Source organism: Symphodus melops, assembly GCF_947650265.1.
Source record: "Symphodus melops genome assembly, chromosome: 19".
NCBI lineage: Eukaryota > Metazoa > Chordata > Actinopteri > Labriformes > Labridae > Symphodus > Symphodus melops.
Genome location: NC_136709.1, coordinates 21,595,311 through 21,609,727, shown reverse-complemented (window position 1 = coordinate 21,609,727; position 14,417 = coordinate 21,595,311). Strand labels below are relative to the sequence as shown.

Genomic DNA, 14,417 nt, shown 5'->3' with positions numbered 1-14,417 from the left:
TGTAGAATCGATGCATTTAAGACGTAATGTTTGACCACTGACAGGAAAGATTTCAATACAAATGTTTAAGACCAGACGAGTTGGGTTGAATGTAAATAAATAAGGACTCACACACACATTTACAGAGGACATGTTGGATTCATGATTTATTGATGTGAAACACGTTGCACATTCTGCAAAGAGATGAGCCCAGACAGGTGAGAAGCCGTGTGTCCAAAACTTCAGGAACAATTCAAAATGCTGCCGTCTCGAGGCCTCACTGCAGACCTGTTCCAGTCTATGAATAAAATGAATTACCATACACTTAAAAACTCCTCGTGCATTTGAGATGGAAAGAGATCTTACAGACGATCTTCTCCTCATGAGGTGTTATCATTCTGTCGCTTATGAAGGCTATTATCCTCTAAAAGGTGCATAAATGTGCTGTGAGATTGGACCATTCTTCAGCTCAGAGAATAATGTTTCTCGGCTGGATCTTGCAGGGGTGAAAGAGTTCATTTTAATTCGCGTACGTGCTCCTGCGTGCACAGTCTGAGACTCTATAACCTTTTTCATGGGAAATAACCCTGACCGACTGAGACCGACAAGAAAAAGTGTTTTTCTTTCCCGCTTCTTTCTTTCTGCATCCACCACTCTGAGTCGGTATTGTGGGAGAGTTGAATCCCTCTCATTCCCCCCAAGGCTTTCACAGAACCAGAGACAGATGAATAACAGTGAAAAGGACACGATGGAAAGGAGAGAGGGAGGAGGAGATGGAGAACAGGAACAAAACCCAAAAGCTCAGTAAGAACTCCATAATGTTCCCTCCAGAGTCCAAACAAACAGAAAGTACTTTTTCCACCACGGGGACTCTTTAAAAAGCAAACCTTGCCATGACACATTTCTGTCCTGAATCCTCTGAAGCAGAGAAGCTTTTGCAGAATAAAACAAAACAAATCCTTTTCTTGTTATCATCATTCAGCGAGATCAAACATCAGTAAGAAGCACACAAACCGTGTTGGTATCATCGCTCAGAAGTGGAGGAGCGATTAGCAATTTGTTGTTGATGTTTGCAACCCTGTTTTACATGAACTGCTTTCAAGCGCCGCCTTCAAACGGAGCCAAAGATAGCAGACAGAGTGAAGGCTGCTGACATCAACGGGCTCCTATAGGTGGCGGGAGTGACAGTTACAACAACAACCTGTGGATGGAAAAACACTTGACTCTCAAAGCTGCTGCTGACACTTCAATTGCATTGACGGACGATTATCTCCACGAGATGAGAAAACGAAAAATAAAATTTAGAGTAGTTATGTGGTAACTAAGCCCTGCTGTAGGTAGACATGGATCCATACATGTTTATCTTAGAGGTGGGACTTAATTAATACTAATTAACTCAGGGTTTTCAAATTAATTAATCAAAATTAATCACATTTTAAGTGCATCACAATATTTGCCCTAAAAAGAAACACTTGTCAATCCAAATGGATTTTGGTGGATGAATGAATACAATGCATGCAGTGTTATTTGCTTCTCAGTTTCATAAAGCTGTTGGATCATGTTTGAAATAGTTTTTCTGCTCAGCAGCTGGAAAGTTGGATCACACATTGCTATCTGTAACATATTTTCTAACCCCTTATCTTCTACCACTAACAGTGGTCTACAGTCTAGAGCGATCAATTTAGCGAGTGAATTTGTGAGTTTATCAGAAGTTGAATTACTAATTTAGGTCCTGAAGACAGTCATTTGGTCGAGTTAAGGCTGCAAACGCTTCTTGTTTGTACTTGTGGCAAAGCTAACGCGAAACTAGCGAAAAGCTAGTACGAAGCTAGCAATAAGCTAGCGCTAAGCTAGCACGAGCATAGCAATAACAAACAGTCCTGCGCTGTTTATGAGGCAGGCTGTGATTATATGCGTTTTAAAAATTTAACACGTTATCTTCTTGTAATTCATTAATCATAGTTAACGTGTCAAAGTCCCACCCCTAGTTTATTTCATTTAGAAGAGGCAGATAAATCCAGTCAGTGGGTTTGGCTGAGTAGAAGTAATGCAGATTTGGGGCCCAAACAAAGGTAAAGTGTTAAAGTAATGTTGGCACCAGAAATATTTAAAAATCAAATTATGAATGAAGGTTATTTGTTCTTTTAGAAAGTTTTTCTTTTAATCACAGTTATGACAGAGAAATAGCTGGTCAGTGGTGATCTTTATTTCAAATCTGCAGTACGCCCAGTCTGAGACCGAGACCTTCAAAAAGTGGTCTAGAGACCGGTTTGGAGAAACAGACTGTGAGGACTGGAGAAAGCTATACAAAATAACATCCACATGTTTTAACCCTGCTGCTTGAGTCTTAAGACTTCTTCTTTTATTTGACTGAAGCTGCAGGAAACATCTCCACCTTCATGGCCGTTCACAGTTTGTTTGTTTCAGGCTTCATGCAAAGGGATAGATGGCTCCCTTAAGCTAAAGGGCAGACTCCCGCCTGCAAAACAGCAAATAATTAATGTCTGTCTTTTTTTATAGTGCGTCTGGGAGGGGGAGCGGCTGGTAAGCTTTTCTTTTTTCCCCCCATCTTTAATTATAAATACACGGGAGGCAGGTGAGAGCTTGGCAACAGAACAGATAGAGTATCGATCAGAAGCTTAGTAAATATTACTCTCATCATCTGCTTTTTAATGATTTATTGTTTTGAATTCTTTTTATGCAGATGAGTCTCCGCTGTGCTGCAGCCTGCTGGGCCTCCCTGCCGTCAGACGGCGAGAGCTCGTTGTGAGTCACTTTCAGGTGGTTCAGCTGCTTTTTAAAGGAGCAGTATGTAACTCTGACACCAAGTGTTTAAAATGTGTACTGCAGTCAAAACCAAAAACATTTACAAAGAGCTGTCTCCCCCCTCCTCTCTAGAGTGGATGCTCACACAGGTCACCATGTGGTGGACACTGAAGCTTCAGTGTTTAGCCAGCTCTGGATCGGTGTGTAAACCTTTCTTTCTCTCTCCACTTTTCAAAAGCATCTCCAATATTGATCCCAGATCCAGGAGTTAGCAGTGATGTGCTGTGATCACTGTGTCTCAGACAGTCTGTGACGTCTCTGTGCTTTGTGTAACTTCACGTCGATGATCTGCAGATGAAAAGTGACAGAAGAGCGCCACCATGTGTCAGAGGAAAGAAAGCACTTTATTGTTGGGACAGAGATTGACTTTTTGTTCAACCTGAAGTAAACAAAAGATATGACTACATTAGTTAACAGATAAATGATGTATACAAACACCGGATGATACCCATGTTATTGATTATTATTTTGGGGCATCAGAGTGCAGATTCGAGAGGAACACAAATGAGTCAACATAATGAGTGACCCAAACTCTTCTCAGTAAGAAACACCAACCAGTCAAACTCAGATTTAAAGCAGCCATTTGTGTTTGGAGGCCAACATAAGAAATCAAATGTTTCTAATCAAAGCCATCATCTCACTATGCAGAGTCTAAAAAGATAACATGAGTTTAACAGAAAAGATAAAGGAGAGAAAACTCTTAATTCATCCCCTAATTTTTCACATTTCTTGCTATTTGTGATTATTTATAAAACTCTCTCACAGCTTTGAGTTTAAGAGCCACTTTTATATTTCTGATTCTAATTAATTGAAACGTCAGTACTCTTCTACCGTCACTAGGTGGCAGCAGAGGGCAGTTTGCTCTGTCACCGTGTTGTAATGCAGCCTCTCCGCCGCTAGGTGGAGCCAGCGCCACGTGAAGTTTTTCAAACGGTGATGCATGAAGCTGAAGACACATTTCCTCAGCTGTTGTTTTTGATGAGTTTATTCTTCGTATATGATTTAATATATTTATAAACTCGGAAACTGGAACCAGCATGAATGAAAGGAATAAATATGAGATTAAGGGGAACCAGCGGGACCAGTAAAGGTAAAGGGTGTCCTGATGTATCATATTTTTTTAATTTGACATACTTTATAAATCTTTTGGTGGGTGGGTTTTTGTTATACTCACGTGTTTGAGTTAGGCCTGACATGAGTGGGTGCCTGAGTGCGGCTGCTGTCCGGTGAACGAGCACCTAACAAAGAGAAACCTTTCCATGAATGAATCAAACACCTGAGATTAATGAACACATTTATTTATTTGGGCCTTTTTGTCTTCATTAGAAATCGGCAGCTGAAGAGAGATGTTCGGAAATGTTCGGAGGAGAGCCACTGGATGGGGGCGGATTCAAACCCACAACCGCTGCAATGAGGACTACAGCCTCAGAGAGAAAGAGGGTGATGACATGAAGGAACGAAGCCACAGGCAGGACTCGAACCCGGGTCTTCAGCTCGGGATTCAACGTAAGTAGTCGATCTATGACGCAAGCACCGACCCCTGAACTACGACGACTACGACCCTGAAACATTTCAGATTCAGATAAATAAAAAACATCAATAAATGTGGAATCAGATCAGAGATGAACGCTGATATTTAGTCGACTCATAAAGGATCAGTTTAAATCACGGGAACATCGAAAAGCTCCGGCTCTTTATGAGTTAATTTAAAATACAAAGCAGCCTGCAGCAGGAGCAGACACACACACACACACACACACACACACACACACACACACAGGGGTGGAAGGGAAAGTTTTAATGCACACAATAAGAAACCAAATGTGTTTTGTTTACGGGAAGAAAAAGGCCTTTTTGTTTAATCTCGATGACTTGTATGTTTCCCTCCTTTATGCGGCGCGGGGCCCCGCTTATCTTGTTCTCCATCGGGCCCCTGTGCATAATGAAAAGCAGCTTATCACGATGCTGGCCTCGGGGTGACGTCGACTTTCTCCATTTCCCCGCCGCACTGAATAAGGTGAACGCCACTTAAACCACGTGACCGCAGGAAAATCTCCCAGGACCCAAAGGTGCCGCCGCGCGCCGGAATGGGAACAATAACTCGGAGAGAGAATAAAATGAAGAGTTCAATTGGGAAGCGATTAAAATGAATGGAAGCTTTGACTAGATAAGACACATACCATTTCCTCATCTATTTAACATTCATTGAATTGAATAATCCGCTCTTATTATCGTAAATAGTCTGCATATTTACCCTGAATATGCTAATTTATGTTTGCTGCAAGCCCTCTGCGACTTAATAATTTTTCCATCACTATATGCATATCTCTGCTTTCCTCCTATAGCGATTTCTAGAGAGGAGTGGAGCGAGAGAGCGGGCGGGCGGGCGGGCGGGCGAGGGACCTAGAGGAAGACATGAACGCTGTCATATGGCGCTTATTGTTTCTGTAACTTTTCCATCCTTCCCTCTGCTTTTTTTTTTTTTTTCCGCACTTTGCCCGAGGCAGGCCGAGTTACATTTCAATCAAAAGATTCATTGTAAAGTCATTATCCCAAACTAGGCCCCGATAATTGGCTGTCATTTTGCATAGTGGTGGCACTCTGGCTTTAGGGCGAACGACTGCGGCCTTATCTTTCACTTTTAAGGAAAAATAATGGACAATTTATCATTAATCTTCTCCGGGAAATAATAACAAGTTAAATGTCAATCCCCCCGTGTCGTGCCTTACAAATAAAAGCGTGTTGCTCAGGGCCTCGGCTGATCGGCGGCTGACCCGTCCTCTTCACCGGGACGGTGGAGGAGGAACCATGGCGGGCGTTACGAGGGCCTGAGACACCGAAACATCCGTTTAATACGAGTCACAGCGCTGATTGTTCTTCCTCTTTCGCTGCAGTACATTTACAAAAAAGCGTCAGAACAGCCGCCACGATTCAGGATTTAAATTATAAATAAAGGCTTCGATGCCCACACCATCGCCACGACGACAACAGGAAGTGTGGACAACAGGAAGGAGAAGTCCTTCCTGCGTCTTCTCACATATCCTCTTCAGTGAAGCGTCTTGACATGAATGTGTGATGAATAACGATCGATCGGATGGTTGAATGAGAAACGGTGGAACGACTTCATTATGCAGCAGTTGTGATTTTAAGTTGGAGCTCCTGGGGAGGCCGCGGTCGGTGACCCCGTCCGCTCCGAGGCGGGCCTCATCAGTAAACAATCTGAGATAAATGGCGAAGTGAAAGGTTGACATCAAGCAGAGGACGACACTCATTCCCATTCGTTTACGGGATTAGGCGGCTGTGAGGGGGGACGAGGCATTCAAAGGCAACTGTGGCACCAGGACGGCGTGTTTGAACAGGGATCAATTATCAATCAGTCCATACAGGCGAGGACGCCGAGATTACCAAAGCTGCGCCGTGGCCGTGTTGACAAATAACCTCGGAGATCCTGACAATGAATGCACGCCGACAAATGCCTTTGGCTTTGACACTGGCCACGGCTGAAATTCAGATTATTGTGCACCTGATCAGCAGATTAGAGCTGTTGATGTTTCATCACACGTCGTGTCAGTCCGCTTCATTCAGCTGCTGACGGACTCCCTTTATGTCCTTGCAGGCTTTCAGGATCCTTTCACTCCCTCATCAAGTCACATTTTAAAGATATATTTACCCCTTAAAGGACTTCTGCTCGTTGTGTTAAATGCAGAACACATGTTGAAGGATTCTTATTTTTGTCTGTGGGTCAAAATACAAGAATCCACGAGGTTCCTATAGTCGTGTTTACACCTGCACAAAACTCCTGAAGAACTTCCTGAAGCACGCTCCAGTCCTTACATTTAGTTTTGGACTTTTGCTTTTGAGTGAACATCGTTGAGGAACGTGCTGCACGTCCTGTCGGTTGGTGCAGGTCACTTCCCCTCGTTGGATTCGGCCTCTGATGAGGATTAATGTCTCGATCTTAAACGGCTGCTGAGATCATGAAGTGATGCTGCAAAGTGTCGACTATGGAATAAATGTTGCCCGATGTATTCAAGTGAATGAATATTAAATAAATAATGAATATTTCATGGTTTGCAAACACACATGAACCTGCATGTTGTAAAGAAATGCAACAGATGAGGATTAATGTGAGCTAAAGCTGCTGTTTACTCATGCTAATGCCGTCAATAGACTCCTTCTATTGTGAGGCGATGAGGGGAACGAGAGCCTGGCACTCTGTCGACTGACAGCGAGGGGGCTTTGACGTTGTTCTGGGTGTTTTTGTCTCACGGCTGCATCAATAGCAGCGTTCAGTGTGTCGCTTTGGAGGGCAGGTTGAAGGTCACAGGAGGCCTCGGAGAGCAAACAGCCCTCTGTAATCCTGACCTGCTCCTTTCTCCTGCAGGCAGCAGTTGACCGTGACGGTTAAGAACCGCAGAGGATCCTCAGGCACGTCTGGACCCCCCCCACCCTCAAAGTCAGGGGAACGGGACAGAGACAGGTCAGGCTCATGTGGACCGGCCAGGAGTGACGCATCATGGGTAGAGAGGTATGATAGCAAGGGAAGGGGGGGGAGCAACATTTATGCAGTTTTTAGCTCTCTGCATCGATTTATGGATGATTCAGATCCCAGAACAACAAAGGTCGTTTAAAGTTGGGATGTTTTCCGTTTTAGCCTTTTGCTAAGGTCAGAAAATAAACAGAAGCAGATAGAGTTAAAAATGCAGCAACTGTGACACCTCCCAGCTTCATTGATTTATCTGGAAGATTTATTTCTGGGCTGCTCCGTGCATCGACAGTCGAGTATTATCTGTGCATTATAGAGTTAATCAGCAGCCCAGTCGATGGCGGCATGCAGAATATCTGACATGTTGTCGTGCTGTTTTCAGGTGCTAAATATGCCGTATTGAGTGATGGCCTAAAATTAGCTCAGACAACAAAGTGACTCCTGTAGGCGTCCATCTTTCCCGACATGTTACCAACTCGTTTGTGTTTCAAATCGGCGCTGCAGTCGAAGACGGGAGCCTTGAATCCTTCCTGCGTTCTAACCTCTCTCACTGTAGCTTCAGTGTTTAGCCAGCTCTGCATGTGGTGGACACTGTAGCTTCAGTGTTTAGCCAGCTCTGCATGCGGTGGACACTGTAGCTTCAGTGTTTAGCCAGCTCTGCATGCGGTGGACACTGTAGCTTCAGTGTTTAGCCAGCTCTGCATGTGGTGGACACTGTAGCTTCAGTGTTTAGCCAGCTCTGCATGTGGTGGACACTGTAGCTTCAGTGTTCAGCCAGCTCTGCATGTGGTGGACACTGTAGCTTCAGTGTTTAGCCAGCTCTGCATGGGTCTGTAAAGCTTTCTGCGTTCTAACCTCTCTCCATGTTTCATCTCCAACATTGATCCTAGTTTGAGCAGCTTTCTGCTGCTGGAGCTTATTAGAAACATGCAGAGGCTTTTTAGCTCGGGTACAATCACTTCTATCTGAAGCAGTTCCACTGCCCGCTTCCATCGCTGCAACACCTGTTCACCTGATAACTGCTCTCATATCTGGCAAACCCAGGGGCGTCCAAAACGGCCTTCAAAGCCCCGCCTACCTTCTCTGGTCCAATCAGATCCAGAGCATTCAGGAGCAGAATCTAAAGTTAGAAGGAGGACATACTGGCTGCTGCATTGTTGTCAGAGAAGCTTCAACACAGCATGTTTCCTTCATGATCACACAGGGAGAGAGCAGCTCTCTGATTGGTCCTTTAATTGTCAATCACATGTCCTCGATTAAACTCCTTGGATTTTTTTTAGCAGGGAGAATTTTCTCCATGAGTAGAATTAACACCAAAAACTTGCATGTGCAGAGATTCCAACCATTTATCACACACACACACACACACACACACACACACACACACACACACACACACACACACACACACACACACACACACACGTCGTGGGGAGCTGCTCCTCTGCCCTCCTGACCTGCAGGGGGTCAACGAGAGCAGCTTTACAAATCCTGACTTTATAGAAAACCCTGAGAGAGGCTCCTCATGGGAATTAGGTCTACCCAGGCAACCCCAAACAGTAAATTACAGGGGGCTTACATGATTCCTGCGTTCCCCCGAGGACATCAAACAGTCAGACGGGCTGCGTTTAACTCAGCGCTGCTCGCTCCACTTCAGATCGTCTCCTCTCTTTTGTTCCACTGTGTGAGCTCAATCCCTTAAAGACTGCAGGGAGGCTGCTCGCTCGCTGCATGCTGGTTTTTAAAAATACATCTTTTTTTTTTTTTGCTCGCTGTTGACCACAAACTCGCCTGATAGATTGAAGCTCTGTGAATGAAGTTTAGAGAGGCTTAAGTGGGAGACGAGGCGTTGGATGGTGGCATCATTTGGGTCGGGAAAAACAAACATTTTACAAATCCAGACTGAACCTTAAACATCTGACACTTTAACAGCTTTTTCTGCAGATTTTTTTTGATGCTTTAAAAAGTATTATTTTATGTTAAAGAGAAACATTCAAACTTCTCTGTGCACCTCTTTGCATTACCTACATTTCCCAGGATGCTTTTTGTTGTGAGAGCAAACGCTGCATTTGAATGCTTACTGTCTTCCCTCCTCACGCGTTTGTTAACGAGACGACAACACGACGACGATGTGTCGTATTTTATCACCTCACCAGGTTTCTGGCTCTTTGCAGGATTTGTCATCTGGTCGACTCGGTGTCACTCTGCATCGAAGTAAATTAACTCCTGGCTGCAGCTTTGAACTACAATTTTAAATGTGTACAAAAAAATGTGCAAAAACTTCCTAAAAATCCTATATTTCCGTGAGCATTTATTATGTGTGTGCGTGAAAAGAGTCAAGATGGAGATGTTTTAATAAGACATTTACGAGTCTTTCTGATTGGCTCTGTGAAGTTAAATGTGGGAGACGTCAATTAAATGACTTTAATTGATTAAATCTGATCAACAACAAATGAGAGTGCAGGACTGAGATGTTCACATACGAGCTAACACGGTGAGAGTGTGTGTGTGTGCTGACGTAAAGGCTGCTCTGTGTTGACTCGGGGACAATAGCTGGTATTATGTCTGAGTGCCCCCCCCTCCTCCAGCTCTTCATCGGGGAGGAGCCCCCCCGCCGGGAGCAGATTAGCCTCTTCATGGGGGATGTGACGCCCAGAGAGGAAGTATCAGAGGAGGACAAACACAAGGACAAATCACGGGGCCAACACTTAATATTCAGCAGAGGCAGTCAGACAGCAGGAGAGGGCTTCCTCCGAGACAAACACCCACCTCTCCTTCTTCTTCTCATCTTTGTCTTCCTCCATTTTGATCTCTATTAGCGGCCACTGGCGTGATTACTGCGGTCGGCCGCAGAGGTGGACTTTCATTAAGTAACGGGAGACAGAGAGGGCGTGAAAAATGTTTAATCATGTCAAATGAAGAGAGACAGCATCAGAGCTTTTGTTTTGTTTTCTCCATTATTAAGAAGAACTTTAGAATTTAGGGTTTTGTTTATAAATGGCTTTAAACTGTTTTCACGTTGACTTACGACTGTAAGATGATTAAATGTGAATATTTGATTTAAAGTCATTGTTTTTACGGCGCTGGAGGAGAAGTGGTTGGTGCACTGGGCCGGGTTCGAACCCAACCTGTGGCTCCGAGACAAACCGGAGACCGGAGCCCTCCAAGACGGAATCGAGTCTGTTGTTTTTATAAATAAAATAGACTTTAAATCTATCGATACGTGATGCATGAAGCAAATATTCATGTTCCTTTTTAGTGGATTACCAATTATTCTCCTGCACAGACGAGCTTACTGACCAACAGATGGCGTCAGATACACAGTTCTTCAGGACGAGCTGACGACTAAAGATCGAAACTTGAACGTGTCTCGGTTTCTCCTGAATCGCTTGAAAGGTTTGAAAACGTTTTCAGAGATTCTGTGAGTCTCTGAAGCCGCCGCTGACTCGTGATATGGGCGAAACACGGGGACCCTCAGGTCGACGTAAACACACACTGAACGTTGACGATACCTCGATAAGGGGAGGCAGGCCGAGTCCTCCAAGCTGGATGGTCCAGGTTCAAATCTGACCTTTGACCCCGCATGTCAACCCCAACTTCCTTCATCCCTGCGTCCTCTTATTGTTTGGCATATTTCTCATCCTCCTTCATTCGATCTCATAGTGCACACAAATGTTTATGAGAGGATTAGGTTGAGGGCACATTTTTATTTTCACTTTTTGGGCTTTCAGGGCTTCCATACACTCGTGCATTCAGGTAGGCAACACATAATATCAGGCGTTTGGGGAGTTTTCTTATTGTTTCTGTCTCAATTAAGAACTTTTTTTTGATGATATGTCTCCTTCCTCCTCCTTGCTGTATGATTGACAGCTGCCGAGGTCAGGGCTCGTGTTCTTTCCCACGTGGCCCCCAGCCGCAGTTTAGCAGATAATTAAAATATAACTCGGACAAAGACCACTAAGTCTCGTTACAAAGGCAGAGCCCACATCCCCAGAGCTGGTAAACCAACACCGCATTATTGACCCGCAAAGAAAAACACGCCGCTCCCTCTCTCTCTTTCCCCCCTCCTCCGCCCAGCTGTCCACGCGGGGCTGCGCGAGCCGCCGAAACAAGCTCCACACGGCGGGAAACACGCTGCCTTCAGAGACCGCTCGGAAATCTCAGGACCCTTAATTTACTTACGCTCATATTTCTGCTACATTTAGGATCATTTTTTGGGTGATAAATCAGGTAGCATGGCGTCGTGTTATGTATTTTTCTTAATAGCTTATTACTTGACTGAATTTTTTATCCTGATTGTAAATCTACAGCCAAAAACATCAACAAAAAAAAGTAAATGCGTCAATGTGTGTGGGACTTCCAGGTCTTTGGAGCGCCTCAAGTGGACACTCGAAGAACTGCAGTTTTTGGACTTGAGCAATGGCTTCATTTTTCACCTCTGAAGGTTGCGTTTGTCCAAAATAACTTTAATATGTATTTGTTGGCCTTGTTCATGAAAAATAACTCCGATAAGACACTTGTGTAATTTTCTATCAAAAGTGACTCGTCAATAAATTGGATTTCATTTTAATTCAACTGAAGGAAAATGATGTTTTATATGAGGATGTTCTGGCCAACACGTTTCCTTTTTTTATAGAACATTTTACAAAAAAAATGTAAAACAAAAGGAGAAACACCAAGCAGACTTATTTAACAGACACTCCAAAGACTCATTAAATTGATTGTTATCACTATTGTGCTGCTTTAAAACATCGTGAACTGCCTCATTACTTAGTGATGCATCAAATCAGTGGTGGAAATGAGGACATTTTAATGTTCATCTTCACATTTGGCTTATTTGGATGAGAGATGTTTAGACTCTACAGACAGACACAACTATGCTGTTCAAGTGCAAAAGAAAAGTTCTCTTGACTTTAATCTTTGGATAAATTACGTACCGAGAATCTGATGATTGTGGGTCAGAACTTGTGTCCTCTCTCCGTCTCAGTCCAGATTAAAAAAAAAAAACTCATTATGGATCCCCAGGTCCTGCAGACACCTGATCTCTTTGCACACAGTCTAAATATTTGGAATCACATAAAGCCCAGTAACACCAGTATCACCAGTGATCACTGCCCAGTAACAGCTGCTGCTCACCAGCTGAGAAACATGACAGACAGGAAGGGATGCAGTCACATTGCGTTATGCTGACAGGTGGTTAGATTAGTTCAACCAAGAAGAGACAAACCGAACGTTATTACATTCATCATGAGGATTTATCGTTGTGGCACCTGAACGTGCGGTCCAAAGAATTAAAGCAACATGACCAATGTTGCCAATAAATATCAACGTTGCCAATGTCCAACGTATTAATCTAAATATTGTTAACGTCCAACACAATGATCCAAACATTGTAAATGTTGATCGTATAAATCCCGATGTTTCTTAACTCCACAATTATTCCCAGTATTGCCCAAAGCATAAATCCCTATGATGCCAATTTCTAATGCATGAGTGACATCGTTGCCAATGCCTGACACATTGATCCCAATGCTACCAATATTTCTGCAATGTTCTTGAATGAAAAACAAGAAGTTATCCTCTATAGCATCGTTTCCTATTTTTGTTGCCTTGGTATCAAAACAGGTCTCTATAGATCGTTTGATATTTCGAGGATCAAATCAAAGTTCATAAAAAGAGACCCTTCCTCTAATGGGGCCCTGGGCCCTTTTTTGTGTGTATTATTTTTTCATTACTAAAGTCAAAAATTGTATTATTATTATTATTATTATTATTTGTGTATCGGCAGAATTTGTTCTATACTTTATACACTGAACTTGTTTAAATGAAGATGTTCACAGGATGTTTTTGTTGTATCGTCGTACCTGTCGACATCATTTCTGCTGTGAGGTGTATTTACAGGCAGTCACAGCTGTTTGTTGGCCCCGCGTGTTGGCGTGTTAGTGCGGGTGTCACGTATACGAGGAGAGCAGCTTTTCATTACATTCATAGTGGTGAGAAAGTGAGCCCTGATTAGGTTTCTAATTACCCAGTTTAAACTCTAAGTAGGCCATTTGCACTCCGCTGCTTGAACTGGATCCATCTCAGGCCTGCGTCTATCTGTTTCTCTTGGCTCCATGGAAAGTGTGTGTGTGTGTGTGTGTGTGGGGCAGCTGCTCACCCCTTTATTGTCTATACCCGAGTGTGTGTGTGTGTGTGTGAGAGAGAGGATTAGCTGTGGTTATGTAACAGCTGTTGGTGTCAGATATGAATCAGTGAGCCTGATGAGCGGATGATTGGCAGCTCGGCTCCCAGAATAGACGAGGAATCCGTCTTTGATGAGGCGCTGTTAGCTCTTCACGGGGCTTTCTGTAGAAATCTCTCTGTCGTCTGTGTGATCGGCGCGGATAACATCTTAATCAGACAGATTAGATTGTAAGAAAATATTGCTAAACATTTCAGGCCCTCGTTTAGAGCCTGTCAGATGTTTATTCTGTGGTGTGATTAGAGGACGTCCAGGGATGTTTGGCAGCTTTAAAGCCTCGTCTTGTGTCTGTGTTCACTTTGGACATTAAATAAAACGTAATGAGGATGTGATGGAAAGTTCTCTTTCCAGAGGTTGTTCTTTAGGCCCAGTGTTTGGTGGTAAACCTGTACTTAAGCACACAGGGTTTTGCTCATAAATGGAGGGTAAATGGAAATGGGATTTTAGTTGAGAAAGGAATATTGTGGCCATCCGAAAATTGTTTTTAAAAAATCAAAACATTCTCAGTTCATCAATAAAGAAAAACATGTGAATGTAGTTTTAAGTCATTTGTTCAGTTGATTTTGCTGACAATAAAAGTTTCAATATGAAATATTTCATTAATATGGATAGAATTTTTTAAAAATCAATTTAAGAACTAATTTAATTTAAAAAAAAGTAGGTAAAGGTTCGTTAAGCGGCCTTTCATAATCAAGTCATATGTCTGACTGTAGTTGCATGTTGTGTCCAGCGGAGGGCGCTGTTCGCCTCAGCTGGAGTCCTTGTCGGCAGTGTCTGACTGCAAACTGGACAACTTGTGTTTGAGGAGCTTCAATGACGCTGGAAAGACGTGAACTCTTATCTGTGGTTTGCTTTCAGCTGTGTGAGTAAAAACAGAGCTCG

At 43.4% G+C, this 14,417-nt stretch overlaps 1 protein-coding gene across 3 annotated transcripts in view; it reads left to right on the top strand.

Moving 5' to 3' along the window:
• rab11fip5a (RAB11 family interacting protein 5a (class I)) overlaps nucleotides 1-14,417 on the top strand; it is a 67,604-nt gene that overhangs the window by 26,135 nt on the left and 27,052 nt on the right. The window contains exons 1-3 of one of the 3 annotated variants that reach the window (XM_079369762.1): nucleotides 3,726-3,895; nucleotides 4,132-4,311; nucleotides 7,190-7,333. The gene's annotated coding sequence lies outside the window, so the exon portion shown is untranslated. Of the gene's footprint in view, nucleotides 1-3,725; nucleotides 3,896-4,131; nucleotides 4,312-7,189; nucleotides 7,334-14,417 lie in introns of those variants that run through there. The other 2 variants (XM_079369760.1, XM_079369761.1) reach the window with 2 other exon arrangements.